Source organism: Canis lupus, chromosome 23 (genome assembly GCF_003254725.2).
Source record: "Canis lupus dingo isolate Sandy chromosome 23, ASM325472v2, whole genome shotgun sequence".
NCBI lineage: Eukaryota > Metazoa > Chordata > Mammalia > Carnivora > Canidae > Canis > Canis lupus.
In genome coordinates, this window is record NC_064265.1 from 17766666 (window position 1) to 17786379 (window position 19714).

The window sequence follows — 19714 nt, forward strand, 5'->3', positions numbered from 1 at the left end:
TGATGTGTCCTTGTAATAAAGTCATCTGAGCAAAACTCAGAGGGGAGAAAACTTTCAAATCTTTTGAGAAAAAAGAAAACAATCCACAAGAAGAAAGGCAACACTGTTCTTTTAGAAATAGCCTGCTGTGGTAAAAGAAATGCACAGAAAAGGACAATTGTCTGATTCAAAGGGAATGTAAAAGTCAGAATTCCTGCCAATATAGAAGGACAGAAGTGCAAACACTAAAAAGGCAAAGTCTCTGTCTATGCACAAAGAATTTCTTGTTTCACTCTGCTCGGAAACACAAGACAATGGATATTTTGCACATATTTCCCACCTAAAGCTAATGGCTCTCTAATATTAATTTGAATTTATGTTCCCAACACAAGTTCTTTCCAAGAGATTCTTGGGAAGCTTCCTGGGACAACATCCCCTCACCCCCTAGAGACATCTACCAGTAGTGTTCGACATCTGCCAGTAGTTAGTGAACCAAAGGTTTTCAGATTTCAGTGTGCTTAAGGATCAACAGGAGAGGGGTGCTGGTGGCTCAATCAGTTAACTATCTACCTTTGGCTCAGGTCATGATCTCAGGATCCTAGGATCAAGTCAGGTGTGTGAGCAGGGAGCCTTCTTCTCCTCTGCCCCTCCCCTACTTGTGCGTGTTGTGCGTGTGTGTGTGTTCTCTCTCTCACTTGCTCTATCTCTCTCTCTCTCAAATAAATAAATGAAATCTTAAAAAAAAAAAAAAAGAATCAATAGGAGAGCTTATTTCAAAATGTAGCATCTTGGCACCTGCCCACTAGAGATTCATCATGTGGGCTGGGGCCCAGAAATTCAAACTTCTTTAATAAGTAACACAGGTGGTTCTGATGCATAGCTGAAAAACACCATCCCAGGTGGGCCAGAGTGAAATTGGAAAAACCCTGATACTGGAGCCTGGTCATGTGGGTGCAAAATGTGTTTTATCATGGCATTCAATACTTCTCTCCTCCAGGAAAGAATTGGCAGATAAGCAATAGAAAATAGTGTTACAAGAGCTTGTATGCAAACTGTTCCAAAAAGAGAAGAAACATTATAAATGACTTGTTATTCACCAAAAGAAATGTGTCTAGAAAAAATATGCTGTTAGACTGTTAAGCTTAATTTTCTGTATAAATTAAGATTTCTTTCCTCTAAGAAAAATTAGGCCACAAGTACATATTTCGTCTCCCTTAATAAACCATGAAGTTTGCATATGTGGGTGAATGTGCAAATGCCTCACCAATATTCTCCATAAAAGCTGTTCATCTGTGAGCCCAATGAGACAGCCAAGCCCTTGCAGACCTAAGCTGGGACCTAGCTGTCTGACCCAAGGATGGCTGTGCTCCTAATCGATGATCGAGAACAGTCCCCTGCCACTTCTGCTTCTGTGTCTAGGCAAGACAAACTGCAGGTTGTCCACCAGCTGACTTTCATTTCTCTATAAACCTTATTTTTAAGTCTGAGAGACATCCTACACAAGCAAAATTTCTCTTTTCCAAGGTATGTGGAGCAGATGGCATTTAGTGGAGGTCATAATAACATCATCACTATTTGAACCCAAACTGACATTGCTTTTACTCTTGTTCTACCAAAATAAACAAGAGAACACAAATGAGATTTTTTTCTTTTATTAATAAATAATATACAGGAACAAAAGCCCACAGCTTGTAAGTACTCAGATGCATGAATTTTCACAAAGTTGAACACACTTCTCTAACCATCCTCCAGACCTAGATACAAAATTATCACAGAATCCCACAAATCTCCTCCCATATTTTGTCAGTCAATTCATCTTCCAGGATAGGGGTAAAGGTGTGATTTTTCCTTATTTAGGGCCCTTATTAAATGTAGTAATGTTTTTTTACAGATTTTATTTATTTATTTGAGAGAGAGAGTGAGAAAGAGCATGTTTGGGGAGGAGGGGCAAAGGCAGAGGGAGAAGCAGACTCCCTGCTACACAGGGAGCCCAATGTGGGGCTCGACCCCAGGACTCCGGGATGACCTGAGTGAGCTGAAGGTAGACTCTTAACTGAGTCACCGAGGCACTCTTAAATGAAGTAATATTGTATGTGCTCTTTTGTGTCCGGTATCTCTCAAAACAAGTATTTTAATATATGAATGCCCCCTGTTCTCCTGAGATACGGGCATTTATCACACATCTGTAAGAATCCTTAAAAAGTATTCAATGGAGCAAAGTAATTAATTGATCTCCTGGGAAAACTCAAATCAAGCAGCAGCCCATAGCATGAAATGAGCAGATATTCACCATAGAAATCACTGCTCTCTTCCCATCAGACAAAAAATTCATACAAAATGCCTACTGTGTGCTCCCCACTGGGTTGCCAGATCCACTTTAACTCTGTGAGGCAGGAAGTCATGGCCCATCCAGAAAGCGCTCAGAATGTACCTGGAGAGTTAAGACACAAAAGAAAGAAAGAAAACTCAAGATGTATGCATATATTTACAGTACTGTGCTGTGTGTTTTAGACAATTAGAGAGAATAATGATTAGGTGCTACCTGAGTTACAGATACTAATTTCTTGAGTGACAGGCAGTAACTGCAAAGTGAGTTATGGAAGAAGGAGCCCCATGCATGGTTGTCACTAAGGGAAGGGCTCACAGGAGAGATGACATTGTGTCCTTTTTATTGCAGATATGGCTACAAAATTTGTGTTATTAATGTCACTAGGGTAGGAGCAGGCAGCTCTGGAGGGAGATAAGGACTAAGCCAAGGTGGGGGAAAAAAAAAAAAACAGGTAACCTGGAAATAGGACCCTATTCATCAAAAAACAGAGACTTCAGTGTTTAAGAATCAGTGATGGTTTGCCTCTGAAGCACTTTTCCCTCCTCAGGGAAACTCAGCACCTTTTTATGGAATCACCGTTATTTGAGCCAAGGATAGAGATTCCATAATTGAATTTCATGTCTTAGCAATAGTACTCGCTGCCAGATAAGAATTTGCCCTATATAGTACCAAAGATTTCCTTCGGAGTTGGCAATAGGCAAAAAAAAAAAAAAAAAAAAATTAAAAATAAAATAAAATAAACTATCATTGATTGGGTGGCAGGAAGCCTTCTGTATATATGTTAGCTATAATCTTCACCACATCCTAAAAGGCAAATTTATCAAAACAAAGATTCAGAGGGCTCCAACTCATTTCATAGAATTGAGTAGCTTGTAAGGGGAATCGCCTGGATTTGATCCCAGGTCTATCTAGATACAGAAATAACCTAGAGCAGAGAGTAATCCCTTTTAGTTGGAGTGCTGCTATTGATCACAATGGCCCAATATAATCGATGAGCATGTGGTATTTTCTATCCTATAAATTCTTTCTTTGGATTGCTCTCAATAGTCTCACAAGTAGATTTGTCTGCACCTGACCCTCACAATGACCATACTGAGTAAGCAAAACCAATCTTAGCCTATGTCACAGGGGGGCTCAGCTAGATTGTAAGTGGGAGGCCACAACTGAAGGCCAAATCTCCTGATTCCATTACCAGTATTGTTTCCACAGAAGAGAAATGTGCAACGTTAGTACTTCTGTATGGATGCGGAAGATAAGACACAATATGGTCTTGAGGCCAGGGGTGAAATAAAAATCCATGATATATTTACTGATAAAGTATCTTTGTAACACTATAGCTCAGAATGCCCTTCTTAAAAGAGACCTAGAGAGGGGATAAGACTCAAACAGTCCTGATGATTATTTATTTCATCACCATCCCAGCCTTGTTCAGCAGCATAGAAACTTCTACAGAAATGGCTTTGCCTGCATCTGTCTGAGAATAAGAGAAGCAGAGGAAGGTTAAACATGCAAATGATGCTACAAAATTCATGACTGTGGTTGCATCTGATTCCCAGCCCGCAGCTCTAGGGGGGCACCTGGCCACCCTGGATAATGGAAAGTAAGCATGAGAAGAAGCTGGCAGGCTGTCCCAGAAAATATGCCACCCTTGGGCACCCTGCCTGAGAAGGAATCCGGCAACACAGCCAGATGATTTAAATGCTTAGCTGCTAACCTCAGCCTGAAGGAGCTTTGTGTTGGCAGCCTTCACTAAGAATCTCAGGCTTAGCAAATGAGCCCAGGCATCCCATACCACTAAGAGTCACAGGAAAAGAGCTTCTTAGGATAGTCTAGGCCAGACAAGCCCCTCCACCTCAGAGACACACATGAAAACAGTTTCCCCCGCAAGTGAGATGAGTTGTCATCAAAGTCAAATAAACATACGTCCTTGAGGATTCTCAGCCCCCCCGCCCCCCTGCCAACCGGCTTTCTCTACTTGCTGCTAAAGGTCTCCCTAGATTCCCAGGATGGCTTTTGACCTTGTCTGTGCATGTACCTCCTCCCTTTGGTGTGTTTTACATACCAAGGGCCAACAGGTGTCTTTAGGACTACTCTCAGGCTACTGGAAGGGAGAGCCTGAAGCACCTCAAAATTCATTTGCCCCCTTTAAGAGCCCTTAATCAATGCCTAAGATGTATCAGTGTATGAAAGACCCACCCCATTTGCCCCAGCCCCAGAACAAGTCTGTTTGTGCCTAGGATGCCACAAATATTTCTATTGAACAGTTCTTTTGCCTTCTTTTTTAAGTTTGTATGTAAATTCCATTTAGTTGACACACTGCTATATTAGTTTCAGGTGTACTATATAGTGATTCAACACTTCCATACAATACCTGGTGCTCATCACAACAAGCGCACTCTTGAATCCCCCTCACCTATTTCCCCCATCCTCCTCCCCTCTGGTTTGTTCTCTATAGTTAATAGTCCATTTCCTGGCTTGCTTCTCTCTCTTTTTTTCCCTCTTTGCTCATTTGTTTTGTTTCTTAAATTCCACATACGAGTGAAATCAAATGGTATTTGTCTCTGACTGACTTGACATAGCATAATGCTCCAGCTCCATCCACATCATTGCAGATGGCAAGATTTCATTCTTTTTTCATTCTTTTTTATGGCTGAGTAAATTCCTGTGCATGTGTGTGTGTGTGCATGTATGTGTATCACATCTGCTTTATTCCTTCATCAGTCGATGGACACTTGAGCTGTTTCCATAATTTGGTTATTGTATTCATTGTTATAAATATCAGAGTGCATATGTCCCTTGAATCAGTATTTCGTATCCTCTGGGTAAATATCTAGTAGTGCAATGCTTGATGGGAAGGTCGTTCTATTTTTAACGTTTTGAGGAAGTTTCATACTGTTCTTGAGTGGCTGCACCAGCTTGCATTCCCACCAACAGTGTAAGAGCCTTCCCCTTTCTCCACATCTTCTCTAACACTTGTTTCTTGTGTTGTTGATTTTAGCCATTCTGACAAGTGTGAGGTGGTATCTCATCATAGTTTTGATTTGTATTTCCCTAATGATCAATGATATTGAGCATCTTTTCATGTGTCTGTTGGCCACCTGGATGTCTTCTATGGAAAAGGTCTATTCACGTCTTCTCCCCATTTTTTAATTGGATTATTGATTTTGGGGGTGTTGAGTTTTATAAGCTCTTTATATATTTTGGATACTAATCCTTTATCAGGTCATTTGCAAATATCTTCTCCCATTCTGTAGGTTGCCTTTCAATTTCATTGTTTCCTTTACTGTGCAAAAGCCTTTTTTTTTTTTTTTGATGAAGTCCTAACAATTTATTTTTGTTTCCCTTGTCTCAGGAAACATATCTAGAAAGAAGTTGCTATGGCCAATGTCAAAGAGGTTACTGCCTGTGTAAACCATTTTTATGGTTTCATGTTTCACATTTAGAATTTATTTTTATGTTTGGTATAAGAAAGTGGTCTAGTTTCATTCTTCTGTGTGTGACTATCCAGTTTTCCCAACACCATTTGTTGAAGAGACTCTCTTTTTGCCATCAGATATTTTTTCCTGCTTTGTTGCAGATTAATTGACCATATAGTTGTGAGTCTGTTTCTGGGTTTTCTATCTGTCCTTTTGTTCTATGTGTCTGTTTTTGTGCCAGTACCTTACTGTTCTGATCACTACAGCTTTGCAATATAACTTGAAGTCCAGAATTGTGATGCCTCCATCTTTTCTTTTCTTTTCTTTATCAAGGTTGCTTTGGCCAGAAAAGGCCCTGAATAATTAGCCTTCTTAAAACCTAGGCTCAGGAGACAGCTGGAGAAGAGAGAAAAGGCCACTCCTCTTAACATACCCCTTTTCCCTTGAGAAGCCAACCTGCAATAAATGTCTGTCTTCTTCAGTTACATAAAACAGAAGTCTAGTGTGCATGGGGCACATTAATGTATGCACAGAATTACTGGGGAGAGTTCTGGACATCCAATGTGTACCTGCAATTCTAAGGTGCAGACTGGCTAGTCGGAAATGCCCCATTGTAGAATAAGTGTTTGGAGAGGAGTAAAATTTTGAATATTTGTGTCTGAGCATGCAAAGAGAATCTGAAAGCTCCTATGCACTGGAAAAAAAGGTCTGAGCAGCTGAAGATAAAAGAAAGGTGTGGCTGGGGCAACAAATAAGGCTGAAAGTTCAGGAAACATGGGCCTCTTTCTCCTACAGCAATGGTTCTTCAGGTGTGGTTTCCAGTCCACCAGCATCAGCAACCCCTGTGAGCTTGTTAGAAACACAAATACCCAGGTACCTCTTAATATGGGCCCAGCAGTCTGTGTTTTACAAGTCCTCTGGTGACTCTGATGATGTTAAACTTGAGAGTCACTAGTCTAAGGCACAGCTCACATAGAAACCCTGCCACCACCAAAGAGGAACTGTTGCCATTCCACAAACACTATGTGCTATGGGGTACAAAAATGGTTTAGCCTTTTGAAGCTTATACCCATCTGGCAGAGCTTGTTCTTGGGGTCTTTTTTCACTGTAGCTTTAAGGCCTTACAGAGAAAGGTCAAAGTTCTCACCTCCAAACATATCAGTCCCTAGTGTGAGCATAAGGGATGTGGTGGTCCCAGTCTCTGCCTCATGGGTGCATGTTAGCTGGAGTTTGCCCCTCCTATAAACACATTTCCCTATTGGTTGGAAAAGTCTTCCAGTGATAACATGCTTCCTGTTTGGAAGAGAAACCTCTTCACCTAATTCCAGGTCCTGTCCTTGTTAACTTATCTCTCAGAAATTGTCAAGAGATAGGATGAAGGTAAGAGGCGGCCAAGAAGGAGATTCATAGTCATGGACACAGGCCAGACTCCACTCCCTAGTGGAGAATCTTTGCTAACTTTAGGTACAGGAATGAGGCAGTGGCTGCCAGCAAAAGGTTCATTTATCTGGAATACCTGGACTACAGTCACCCTTGCAGGGTCCTACAAAAATCCCAAGAGATCCAAAGGTAGGAACCAATTTATGTAGAAGCTCCAAATGCTTGTACCAATCTACCATGGGAAGCATTCAAAAGGATGCAAAATGAAGCTGAAATAAGGAAGATAAATAGAAGAGTGAAAAGTTAAGAGTGATGTGCTGTAAGTGAAAGTACTACAAGACTTCATGGACATGAGCAACCTCTCTGGACTTCCCTTCTTCCCCTTCTTTAAAATGAATGAGTCAACAGGATGACCACTAAGACTAATTCCAGTTCTATAACTGTAGTCAGTGCCTTTCTTCTCTTAGCTGTGCTGGGTCCCCGTGGGTCTAAGCACCACTTGCTAATCTCTGGGTACATTTTCCTGCTGCCCTTCCCAGGGGCAAACTTCTCCAAATTTAAAAAAAAAAAAAAAAAAAAAAAGAGTCTCCCAAAGTTTCTGTTCTTGGGTTGTGTATATAATTGATGTCTACAAGGAGAGTAGCCAAGGTAAGCATATTTGGGGGAAAAAGCATTTCAGCAGTGGAGGAGGGCATAAAATAGATATCAGTGAATATTAAGACAAAAATAAAGTTTAATAAGTATTAAGATAAATGTCCTCTTTCTTTTCTCTTAATATGTATCCATACCCTTTAGTTTTTAATGCCTGGCTCTTCTTTAACCTGCTGTTTATTAAACTCTGATTTCAGACTTTGCATATTCCTCATTTGCATGAATAAATCCTTCCAACAACCAGATGAGTCAGATACCATAATTATCTCCATCTTACCATCAGGAAACTGAGGGTTAGGGACATTAACACTCCCAAAATGGCATACAGAGTGAGGGGCAGAATTGGAACCTAAATCCAAGAGGAGCTGGGTCCAGAGGCAGCATATAACCCTCCAGGATGCTTCATCTCTCAAGTTCCCCTTATAAACTGTTGGGATAAGAATGAACTTTAGGACACTTCATAAAGGTTTATCTGTTTTTTAAAGTGAGTCTGACTGGCTGTCCCACATTTTCTTAGGCAGAGCTGTGGACCTGACACTGAATCTCAATAGCTAGCTGAAGAGCACTCATTGTCTCCAACAAGGGATCAATGTGAATGAAGACAATCCCAAGACATCAGGGTCTCATCAGCAAAGCCTGAGTATTACTCCAGATCCCATGCTGAAAACGCTGTGTGACCTTGGGAAAGTCACTGGATGCCTTCAGGCTTTCATCTGTCTCTAAAGTAGGGGGAGAGTCCTTTCCACCCGCCCCCCCCAAAAAAAAAATCTGGGGACATTTTCACATCACCTGAATCTTCAAGGAGATCTGCTGACTTCCAGCCCAGCTCCTTTTTATGTGCAGAACAAATACGGTAGTAAAGTTAGACAAGTAATCAGATCTTAAAAGTTGGCTTCTGGAAATTGTGACCTACAACATCTAAGTCTTCTATCAACCTTACATTTCTACATTTACATCACATGTATTGGTCACTGTGGGGTTTTTTCCTTCCTTCCCATGAGTTAGAACATTGTAAAAACACATTGACTAGTTATTTTGGAAATTAAGAGCCTTTGCTTTAACATAGAGCAGTTATCTTAACTCACACTCTGGGATCTAGCCTGCTCACATTATTGCTCCAAGTCTCATCATTTCACTAGAGTTTGCTTTTTCTCGTCTAAACCTTCAATAGAAGAGACCTGATCCTGGGGTCACCCCCTTTGCCCCTCACTGTTTTCTTCTCCACCTTTCTAGAAACACATGCTTCAGAACAGGGTAACTAATCATTTATCTCTCCTCTACTTTGAGGCATGCCGACTAGCTTTCTGGGCTGCCTGTATTTCCAAACTTTGTTGTTGTTTTTAATTTTCCTTTTTAGACTTGGTGAGTCGCAGATGAAAAGGAGTGGCAGAGAGGCAATCAGAGTTACTCTGGCATTTGAACTGCAACAAGGAAATGACAGTGTCGGTGCCCCCACTGGGAATAGATTTGCTCTTCCTATCTTTTCCCAGTAAGTTCAAACAGAAACCCAGAATATGTAAAATGACATCTCTGCTGGGAACTTGTAATGAGTCTCTCTCTCTTCCCTATCCTGAAGTGCCCAAGTTGTGGTTCAATTTAGTTGTCAAGTCATGTCAAGATTAATAACCCTTTAGAAGAGTAATCATCTTACCCAACTAACTGAATGAATCTCCCTCAGTGGGAATTCTGACTCTTGTAACCAAATCATAGTCTTAGGAATCATGGACCTGGAAAGAACCTTCTGAGCCATTCTAGGTCATCTTCATGTCTAGGTAAAACCAAGTTCAAAATAAAGAGAACAATGTGATCTGTACCTAAAACAGCCAAAGACTCACTAATCTTTTTCAGTCACACAGTACTTAAATCAAGAGACAAACAGGAAAATTAACTCATACTCTTCAGAGGGAAAGAGTAAAAGAAATGGTTTTAACTATCAGATTTTCAACATAATTTAAACTGTAAGTGAAATGTAGACTTTAATTCATTAAGAATCTTAAAAAAAACATGAACTAATATGTTGACAAGAAATTGCTGAAATAAAGGGTGGGCATTTCTAAAATAAGTATACTGTTGGCATGGATAAGCACGGCATTCAGAGCAACTAATTCAAACTGCCAGAATTATACTAAAATAACTCTGCACATTAACAAAGAAAATTCTAAAATTAATTTATATATTGTGTTACTCAGGAATCTTATTTGCAAGGATTACATTCTGGCTGATTTAATCAGAAAATGAATGAATTGAAATTATATCAGCTACGTGCAGAGTTGAGTCACTAGGAAGGTTGGAAATTGGTCAGGAACCAGGGATACTAGACCACACCCCAACTGGGGCCAGAGTTATACCACAGACTTATCCAGTGGGGACTCTGCTTCTGATGTCCCTGAAAACCAGGCAAAATAATTTACAAAAATGTCTACCGATGACCCCAGACCCCAGATGTTGCTCTTGTATCTGTTAGCACCAATTTTCCCAGAAATGTACATTGCTACTACCACTATTCCTATTTCTTTGCATTTCTAGCTCCCAATTTATATACTTAGGTGGATGTACTGATTTGGATCAAGTGCCTATAAGAGAGGTGACAAAGGTATCTATCCCTTTCTATTTCCAGGATGTTAATGGGGCTCTGCCAATACTCAGGGTAGGGTGATGGGAGAGACCAAATTATGCTACTAAACAAACCACCCCAAAAAACTCAGTGGCTTAAATGAAAATTTTTTTTGTTTCTTTTTCTTTCCTTTTCTTTTTTTTCCCCTTAGTCGTCCTTCATATCTTGCCACCTGAGACCTCTTCTCATTCTCACTCAAGGACCTAGGCTAACAGGACAGCCTCTATGTGGAAAGCTGTAGGTCATCATGACAAAGGGAGAGTGTGGTGAAACACATACCAGTACATAAAGCTTCTAACTGGAAGTGACACGTCATCCCTGCTTAAACTTTAGTGGCCAAAGCAAGCTACATGGCCACACCCAAACTCAGGAGAAAGTGGGATGTAGGGAAATACAATTCTGTGTGTTCAGAAAAAGATCCAGAAATACCTGACAGACAACACTATGAATAGCATATTGATGAGCTGCCATATATATAAAGGGGAATTCAAACACTAGGCCGTCAGAAACTGACAAGCATCTCTTATATATCAATGGTAATTAACATTCATTGAGCTGTTATTACCATGTTTCAGGCACCAATGTTACTGAGTTGCCTTATATACTTTATCTCATTGAGTTGACTCTGGGACTGAGCTTTTAGCATTATTCTCATTGATGAGGAAACTGAGTTTCAAGAGATTATGCAACTGGCTCAAGGTCATACTAGGGAATAGAGAGCTAAGAGTTCAACTTAGAATTATCAACAACTATGAAAAAACGGGGAAAAAAAAATCAGAGTTTTTCCTGAATGGACAAGAGCCGCACCAAGCGCAAAGAGATGGCTGAGGGTTCTTAGGGCAAGTAAAGTGTTATCTCCCTCAGCTTTCGACTTCTGTTGCTCTTATTTTTTCCATTCCCCTGTCTTCTATTCTTGCCTCTGGCTCTCACTAAGCCTGTGAGCCTATCCCAAGTCTCCTTCACAGAGGCTCTGATCATAAATTGTGGAGGGAGAGACGACTGTACCAGAAGCAAAAGCTCTGGGCTCTGATATCAGGCTTTGGACTGGAAGCAGTTCGCAGCCACTCTGCACTTCAGTCTTCTCAACCGTAAAATGGTTAACAGTAATCTTAAATTATAGGATTGTGGTAGAAATAAGTTCAAAGTAGTAATTTTTAAAAGACAAAATTACATATGTAGAATATTATTAGTAGGAAGATGATCTGATAAAGAATGTCTGCTGTAATAAGATATATCTGAAAAAAATTTCAAAATCCAAAAGGATGAACAGCAGAAGAAATTCCTAGCCAATAGGTAGATACTTGGGTGAATTATCTTTTTCAAACTTTTTCTGGAATAACATCAGGCTAGTGCCCACTTGCAAGGCTTGTCTTGCTCTCCCAATATACTAGGTATGTATATATATCACATACCTAGTATGTGAGAGCCTCTTTAGCATCCTCCTTCCAAAATACAGATCGCCCCTGCTTTTTGAAAGTAGTGTTTCTGGGTGCCTGGGTGGCTCAGTGGATTGACTGTCCAGCTTTTGATTTCAGCTCAGATCATGATCTCAGGGTCATGAGATGAGCCCTATGTGGGACCCTTCGTTTCCATGCCCAGTGTGGAGATTCTGCTTGAGATTCTCTCTCCCCCTCCCTCTAACACGCCCCCTCCCTGCCCCGCATGCATGCATTTTCTCTCTCTCTCTCTCTTGCTCAAGAAAAAAAAAAAAAAAGTAGAGTGTTCCTATGAAAAGTTTCATAAGCAGAAATGGCTTTAAGCAAAGAGTATACCCTCTTGGAAAAAGGTATAACAGATTTTTCATAAACGTGAAGTGACAGTACTGTGAGCTTTCAGGGAGTGTGTGGGGGGTTGCGGGTATCTGTAAATCGAATTCTTTAAGCCTTTCCTTTTCAGATTCTCTGATGCATTCCAGGAAGCAGTGTGTACCAAAAATGAGGTTATATCTTATTCATTTCATTGATAATGAACAATCATCACATGTGCCTCTTAGACAATATATTCTTAAAATGATTCTGTTCATTTGGGGTATGTCATTGTGAAGTTAGGATTTCTACATTCTTTTACTTTTATCAGGTTAAGTGGATAGGAGAGGTCAATGTGGAATAAAAGTGAAAGCACAGCTAATCAGAGGGAAAAGTGATGCTAATAATCGGAGAAAATGTCAGGGCCAACTAAAAGTTTCCATTAAAACATCTCCCATTACAATTTATCCTATGAGTGCTATGGCTGAAAGTGCCCTGGTCACTCCTTTGAGCATTTTCCGTTAATTAAGATAGTTTTCCATTGTGTCGATTAGAGTAGAACCGATTGCTTCTAAGCATTCACATCCACAGCAGGTCTAAATTAATGATACGTTGTTTTTTTTCAAAGCTGCTTTGTGCAAGGCAAACCCAGTGGTAGCAGATGGACATTTTCTATTGCAAAGAGAGCTGTGTATTTATTATAAAATATGGTTTCTGTTGCTTAAGACACAGTGTATTTTATGCTTCCTTTACAAAAAAAAAAGTAAAAGTATTCATTCTCTGTCACATATCTGAAAATTATCTTTGTTAGCATAAATAATAGAAAAATAAGAAAAGGAAAGACCCACATGGGAATAGTCTGCAGCTTTCCATTATTGTTGCATAAATTACCCATTTTTGTTTCTTAGGCTACATTTTTTTTCTAAGTACCATTAGTTTCCTGAGACACTGAATACCCTTCAGCACTACACCACATCTCTGCCAGATTTTAATCCTATCTTAAGCAAAACACATTGAAGAAGGTTAAATTGCTTTATTTTACAAACCAAACATAAGTGATTACTGGATCTCAATATTAGGTTGTATTCTATTTCCCCGACCCTTTGGCCTAGATCACTGTCAGATGCCTATAACTAATTTCTTTGTGGTTTAACTAGAACTTCTGGTCTTCAAATATCAAATTTTTTATTTTGTTTTGTAGGACTTAGGGACCTATTTTAGCCTCAATTGTTTACAAAAACACCTGTCAACTTGTCAATGGTAAACTGGAGGCATTATTCAATTCTTCATTGATGAATTCTCACATCAAGAAACTGATGAAGAAAGGGCCTAATTTTTAGAATGAGTTCCTCCAGATTTCACCTAAATATCTGCAAAGAGAGTAGCATGAAATCCTCTATCTCCGCTCCCACATAGATGTATGGGCTCAAAAATAAAACACAATTTCCCAGGTAAATATTCATAACCTGAAAATTGTGAAGACAGTATTGTTACTCCAAAGAATGTCTCTTGTCTATCCGTATGGTTTGCTGTGGTTGTGCCCTTGGAATGTGTACATCTGCTCTGCAACCTCCCTTCTCTGGCCTTCTCAGTGTGTATTTCTGTGGAGGAAAAAACCATCAGAGGAAAGGTCTCACTTGCACATTTCTCTATTGTCATTTTATCTTGGTGTTACTTTCCCTCCCCTACTCCTCTATAACTTCTTTCTGTAACTAAACAGACTTTCAAACCAGAACATTCTATTTCTTACCTTTGTATTTATGTTTCTGGCTCTTAGTCTAGAAAGTAGAGAATGGTTTATGTTTTTCTTTGGGAAAAAAAAAAAAAGAAGAAAGAAATGTAGTCACTTTCACATATATGATTTAGAAAAGTATTTCTTTCCCAGAAGCCCTTAATACAAAAGAAAAAGAGAGAGAGAGAGAGAGAGAAAAAAAAAAAAAACAAAACTCCTCCCTCTACTAAAAGGCTCCCTAGGAGGGAATGCAATCAGCCACATTTAGTTCCTTGAGAGAGAGAAAGATCAGGCAATCATCATGTACCACTTGCTGGGAGAATCTGGGAAATGAGGGCCATTTACACATATTTGGTTAATTAAAAAGTTAGTGTTGTATGTTACTGAATCTATAAGACTATATATTTTCTTTTTCTGCATTTTTAATATATGCTCTTGTACTGAATTTTCATAATTCAGTGCTATACAAAAGCAATAGTACGAAACTTCTTTTAAAAGATTTTATTTATTTATTCATGAGAGACACATAGAGAGAGAGAGGCAGAGACACAGGCAGAGGGAGAAGCAGGCTCCATGCAGGGAGCCCGACCTGGGACTCGATCCCGGGTCTTCAGGATCAGGCCCTGGGCTGAAGGAGGCGCTAAACTGCTGAGCCACCCGGGCTGCCCACAAACTACTTTTAAATATCCCCAACTTCACAAAAAAATAACATACATACATACATACATACATACATACATACATAAATAAACATCCCCAACTCTAAACCCTAATGCTATTTCCCCCCTGTGAAGTAACACTGTAAAAATGTGTAATTCAGGTTTTACAGGGCATATTTTTACTAGAAAAAACAATATAAATCAGCTTCTCATTAAGGTGATATACATTCCACATTATGACTTCTAATTATCAACACTAACTCCAACTATGACTCATCATTTCCATGAGTTTTAGGACAAGAAAGCAAGAAAGTCAGAGAAGAATTTTATAATCAGTGTTTGGGTAATAGCAGATTGGCCCATTCTACCGGGATTAGAGAAATCCCTGACATCTTCTCTGCCTTTTTTTTTATGAGAATTAATACACTGTTTTGTTGTCTCAGCCACTTTAAGTATGGAATTCCTATTACTTATAACAAATAGCATCCAAATATAAAATATAGCATTCTTAATTGAAAGCACCAGAACCCAATTCCGGGTCGCTTATCCAAGAGAAGGTATATCAGACAGATACCTGAGGGATCACAGGACATTATTAAAATCTGACAGAACAGGCCTGGAAACTAGCAGAAATCTAGGAGGTAATAGAGGGCTATGATTTACAAAGCCATAAGAGTGCCATAACAGACTTTATAGTCTCAAGTGGCTCCCTCCTCATTCCTGTTTCCCTAACCCAAGATTCAATATCTAGTTGCCCATACTTAGATCACATTCTACCACCAGAGTATGCAGAGAACAGGAAGGAGTGAAATGATTGGCTCCCTTCATTTTCATACTGGGAAATGAGAAGCTCCACTCCAAAAAGATGCAAGACAGGTAAACTCCCAAAGGAACTGGAACATGAAGACAAGTGAGGATGGATTCTGGACAAATTAAAATGACAAATGATCTAGGAAAAAAGCATGAGCTTTGAAGTTAGACTCTACTTATTAAGTATATGACCTTGAGCAAATTACATCCTATCTTCAAATTTAGATTTTTAAATCTATAGGATGATAATGAGTATGATGATGAACATAACATCTGCTTTGTAGATTTCTTCCAAAGACCAGATAAAATAATGTGTACAAAAACCTTAAGCATAGAAATCATGACAAAATAAAGACCATCAGCAGCAATAGCTGCATCATTCTATTTTTCTAGAAGACATTCTTGAAAATGTTATCCTCTAGAACCACCTATTCCCTGATTATCAGATTATTCTTTTAAAACTCATGACTTCAATAGCAACATTCTAGAGGATGTTCTGGGTGATAAACCAATCAAAAACCTTAATCCAAATACTCAGTCTAAGAAGGTGAAACCTCCTTATGCTTGGGAATCAAGTATCAAATACACTGTGGGTTCCTCCCTGCTGAACTGAAGGTGCGTCTGCACGATAGACCTCAGGAAAGGTAGAAGTGCAACTAACAAGATTGGGCAAGATTTTGGAGCTCAGACTCACTCATCATCTCAATCCATTCCAACCCTCAAGGATGGCTTCTTCACATGATACCTGGGACCCTTGCATCTACGGTGATTTCACTTGTAAGGCAGCAGCTTTGTCCCTAACTCCAGCTATGCGTTTGGGTGGGGAGGCTGTAGGTAGGATTTCTGGGCTCTCACTGGCACAGCAGACTGCTCCAGAGCTGGGGGAAATGGGAACCTCAGAAGGCATTGACACCAACCCAGAGTTTCTAATGGATAACACAACTTCCTAAGGTATTAAAGTTCATGACTTAGAGGTGCTTCACCGACATCTATCAACCATTTGTAATCTGTAGGGAAACTCCTAAGTTTTTAGCTTCCAAACAGCATGGTAGGTATAAGCCTAGATTTCAGAGTCAGAGAGCTCGATTCTGATTTAGTTCCATTCCTCTTACGAAGTTTGACAGAAATTACTGACCTTCATGTGAAATCTTGTCTTGGCATAAGGGAAGTAGCTGCCCAGCAAAGGACATTTTCCAGACTCTCTTGCACCCCAAGTAGGGTCATCTAATTCTCACCAATGACATGCAGTTGGCTAAGAATCTTCAGAAGCAAGTTGCCTTCTTCATTCTGTCTTCCTCAGCAGCAATGGCGAGAGAGGAATTAGAGTCCTAGGTGGCGGCAGAGCCTGGATCACTATATGGAGTGATGCTTTCCTCTAATCAAAAATATCTGCTCTGGGCTGTGATGTTGAAGCCACATACACTTTGCAGGTCATTTCTTAGCACTGGCTATACTAGCCTAATTAATACATAAGTGCTATGTAAGCATGTACTGCACATATGAATACATTTTCTCCCAATTTACTTTTTCTATGCAGAGTTCTCATAAAGATATTCTCCTATAATAAATAGTTTGCTATACTGCTTTGCTGTTTATGCTTAGAGTGCTTTTTCCATGTTTCTATATTCTTGTAACAGAATTTAATAATTCTAGAAACTTCTGAATGGAATATTCCATGATTGACTTAATCATTTATTTATTGGTGGATTTTTAAATTTTTTTCATATCTTCCCCCTTTCAATTTAATCCTGCAATCAATAACTGTAGTTGAAAATAAATCTTAATGTGATATATTTTCTAATAATCTCTTGGTGACTGTACATCTTTTAACCAGAGCATGGTTTCAGTATCATACTTGAACAATCTGTTTGCTTGGTGTCTTTTCCACCTTAAGCCTCATTGGATGAAGAAACAAAAAGCAGTCCTCAGCATCTGTTAAGCTAACTTTTCTGTGTGACTAGCTGGACCAATCCAGACCATGCTCCATGTAATTCTGTCAGATAAGTGCACGTACATCCAAACTTAGTTTCTGACAATCAAGAATAAAACTCAACTCTAGGGACTCCAGAGAAAGGTTAGGCCAGATGTATATAATGCATAAATTTAAGTGGTACTCAGCTCCATCAATTCACAAACCATATAAGAACTTATTCAACCACTAAGCAAAACTGTATCTGGAGACCCTACCATAGACATTTCATGCCATTGAGGCTTTATGAGCTCACCAAATGGACCATGAAAAACTTTAAGAACTGTGAATACACTTATTAAAGCAAGTGAGGAGAAACATTTTGTGATGTTGCAACCATTATTTTTCCAATTTACCTAATATGCAACATTTGGGAATTCCCAATGCTACAATGGGCTCACTCTTTAATTATGGATAATCCAACAGATTGTTGTAGATATTTTCTGACCCTTTGAAAAGGCACTAAGATACCTCAATGTTTTGTTTCCAACGAGGGAAGCAGATTAAATAAATAGCTTCAGACCAATTTTATTGATGAAACCAGGGACTGGGACTTCTGGGCACACTATTTTTTTTTTTTCCCAAAAGGTAACTGCCAAGCTCAGAAGTCACCAATCTGTGCCTCAAAATTCTTTTTTTTTTTTTAATTTTTTATTTATTTATGATAGTCACACAGAGAGAGAGAGAGAGAGGCAGAGACACAGGCTCCCTGCACCGGGAGCCCGACGTGGGATTCGATCCCGGGTCTCTAGGATCACGCCCTGGGCCAAAGGCAGGCGCTAAACCGCTGTGCCACCCAGGGATCCCTGTGCCTCAAAATTCTTATACTGTTTATGTATAGATAATACAAATTAAACCAAAGCAAGTGGTAGATTTATCTCCTCTTTTCTGTTTATTCCATTGTCAATCTCCTTCTTTCTTGTTTAACTTATTGTCTGATGAAATTTTTTAAGTGATCTGAGAGACAGTAACTAGTTAATGGGGAAACTGAAAAAAAGCGAGAGCTAATTAAAAATCAGTTGCCTGGGAAAGTCTCAGCAAGGTGGTAACTTATGAGCTGATGTCTACATGATAAGAAGGAGCCAGCCATGTGTCTGGAATATTCAGCAGCCAATTTGAAGGCATAACTTGGAGTGTTTAAGGCAAAGAAGGCCTTTGCGGCTATAAGCATGGTAAGCAAGAAGAGAGTAATGGGGAGTTGGAGAGTGGTCTGGGACATCCAGAACAGTGTTAGAAGCTCAGCTCTTAATCTGAGTACAATTGACAACTCATCTGGAGCATTTTTAAAAAGATCATGGCATGATCTATTTTACATTTTAAAAGATCACTGTTGCATAAAAAACTGTGGAGAAAGAAGAGTCCTATGAAAGCCAGTCAGGAGGCTACTGCAACAAGTGAAGAAAGAGCTAATGACAGCTTGAAATAGTGTGATAGCTCTTGAAATAGGGGGAAATGGATGGATTTCAGATATGCTTTGGAGTTAGAGGCAAAAGAAACTTTGTGAAATTGCCTATGGGTAAGTAATGAGGAATGACTATTGGGCTGTAGGACATAAACAGATTTACAGTACAGTAAACATAAACAGTACTCTACACCAAGAGAGAGGACCAGAGGGATGAGAGAAGAGAAATTCCATCAGAAGTTCTGACTTAGTGATGTTAAATTTTAAGGGCTTATTAGTCAATAAAGTATGCAATAGGTAGTTCATAAATGAATCTGGAATTTGAGAGAGGTTAGGCTTGATGTAAAGAATATATACATTTAAAGTAATAAGACTCAATGAGGCCATCTAAGAATAGAGACCAAGAAGGATAGAGAACCCATAATTGCTATGGGGCATTCCTAAAGAAAAGAAAATGGAGACAGAAAAGGAAAGTCAATATGGAGGTCAGAGGAGTAAAAAATAACCCAGTGCCTGGTGTCATCAAAACCAAGAAAACAAAATGTGTTACGAAGTCAGAGCCAACTGTGTCCAAATCCAGTGAGAGGTTGAGAAAGGTCCAGATAGCCAATGCCCCCTGGATTTGGCAATACAAAGGTAATCATGACCTACACAAAAACAGCTTCAGAAGACTGGAAAAAAAAGAACTCAGTTGAAGTCAGGTAAGGAGGCTGGGGTGGGAGGAAAAGAGAACAATGGCAATATTAACTCAATAAGTTTTTCTGTGAAGGAGCACTAAAAGGGGGTGGTGGGTAGAGGAGGGCGGTAGTCTACAGGTGTCTTTGTCATTGATACTAGTTGGAGGTGGGAAAGCATGTTCGAATACCCATAGGTAGAAGTCATTACAGTGGGGGATACTGCTTATGAGGAGGACAGGAAGGTAGAGCTAAGGAAGTGACTCATTAAGAATGTGACAGAAATGGAACCCAAAGGACAGTGGAAGAGTTGTCCTTTGAGAGGATCAGGAATGTTTATCTTCTGTAACAGAA

The 19714-nt window shown here is 39.5% G+C and overlaps 1 long non-coding RNA gene across 1 annotated transcript in view; it reads right to left on the reverse strand.

Moving 5' to 3' along the window:
- Positions 1 to 1615: 1615 nt before the first annotated feature.
- Positions 1616 to 19714, reverse strand: part of LOC112668898 (uncharacterized) — a 90637-nt gene continuing 72538 nt past the window's right edge. Inside the window, exon 4 of the long non-coding RNA XR_003141934.3 lies at positions 1616 to 2410. This is a non-coding gene — a long non-coding RNA (uncharacterized LOC112668898). The remainder of the gene's footprint in view (positions 2411 to 19714) is intronic.